Source organism: Mandrillus leucophaeus, unplaced genomic scaffold (assembly GCF_000951045.1).
Source record: "Mandrillus leucophaeus isolate KB7577 unplaced genomic scaffold, Mleu.le_1.0 Scaffold335, whole genome shotgun sequence".
In the NCBI taxonomy this organism is placed as follows: domain Eukaryota; kingdom Metazoa; phylum Chordata; class Mammalia; order Primates; family Cercopithecidae; genus Mandrillus; species Mandrillus leucophaeus.
Window position 1 is genome coordinate 1,086,196 of NW_012103532.1, and position 1,439 is coordinate 1,087,634.

At 53.0% G+C, this 1,439-nt stretch overlaps 1 protein-coding gene across 1 annotated transcript in view; it reads left to right on the forward strand.

The window, feature by feature from the left end:
• Positions 1-333: 333 nt before the first annotated feature.
• RABEPK (Rab9 effector protein with kelch motifs) overlaps positions 334-1,439 on the forward strand; it is a 33,754-nt gene continuing 32,648 nt past the window's right edge. The window contains exons 1-2 of the mRNA XM_011988699.1: positions 334-391; positions 594-720. The gene's annotated coding sequence lies outside the window, so the exon portion shown is untranslated. The remainder of the gene's footprint in view (positions 392-593; positions 721-1,439) is intronic.

Genomic DNA, 1,439 nt, shown 5'->3' on the forward strand with positions numbered 1-1,439 from the left:
TGGAGTGAGGTGGCGCCCGGCCCTGTTAGCCGGTTATAGAGTAGATCAGCTGCCGCAGGAATTTGGATTCCCCAAACGAACGCCCGAACCCGGCATTGCGCAAATCGTTTCCAAGTAGCCCCGGCTTATTTATCCCTTCTGGGAGGGAGGAACCCAGGGAGGGCCCAGCCCGCTTGGTTCCCCAGAAATGCACAACCCGGCGTCCACTCCGTGTCTGGGGGGGCTCCCTCCACCGCCAGCCCAGGAAGACAGTGCCGGGCCCTCGGGACGGAGCAGGCAGGATAGAGCGGTTAGCCCGGACGCTCTTCCGGGTTCTGGGAGGAGGGCCCATACCTAAGCCCCGCCCCTCCGGGGCGGAGTCACGGCTCGCGACTGGCCTAAATCGCCGCAGGTAATGCGGTCCCGGGCTGGAGGGTTGGGGGCTAGGGTCCCCGGATACCGGGTCTGTTACAGTCTCGGGCAGGGGGTCCGAATCCTTTAGGGGAGTGGGGCCAAGCCGGGTGGAAAGAACTGAGAAGGCCTTCCCTGGCTCCGTCCTGGCCACTTTGACCGAACCAGCCTGTTCTCTCCCGACCCCGTCTCCTATCCCCTAGAACTGCCACGTGGGGATGAGATTTACCGGGCAGGTAGCGGCGGCGGCTGCGGGAGGTCCCGCCCACGTGAAGCCAACCTAACTGAGCTCTGGACTTTGGGGACAGTTGTCAGCGGCCTAGGCCGCAGGTGGGATTTATCCATTCATCTCTCAATCTATTTAATTTCTTCATTCACTAGCCACTCCCCCACTTCTACTCTATGCCAGGTCCATTGGTAGGTTCTCGAAATGGATCTGACAGGCCCAGCCCTCTAGGAACTTAGTCTAGTGGAGTTTAATCTAGAATCTAGTCTAGAAGCTTTAAATAGATAAACAATACAAATGATTCCTGCAGTGGTGGTGGCTTAATACCTTAAGAGCCCAGTGGGTAGAAGAAGGAAGTAACGTGGAAGGGGGTGAAAGAGAAAAGGGCAAATCAGGGAAGGTTTCACCAGGGAAGGGACTTTTGAACTGGGCTTTGAAGGTTAACTAGGAGTTTGCCAATTTCCCAGAAGGGAAGCGACATTGCAAATAGGGGAAGCAGAATAGGCTACAAAATTATGAAAAGGCCTGCCATTTTATAAGAGCTGCAAAAAAAACAATAATGCAAGAGATTATGGAGGTGAGTTCACGGAAAAAAGCTTGACAGCAGAAGGCCTTACTTTCTATGCTATACTGAGGCCAAGATTTATCCTAGAGCTCAGCATTTCTCAGCCTCTTTAAATATTTTGTCCTTTGGGCGGGGAACAGTGACTCATACCTGTAATCCCAGCTCTTTAGGAGACTAGGAGTTCGAGACCAGCCTGGACAACATAGGGAAACCCCATTTCTTTTTTTTCTTTTCTTTTCTTTTTTTTTTTTTTTTTTT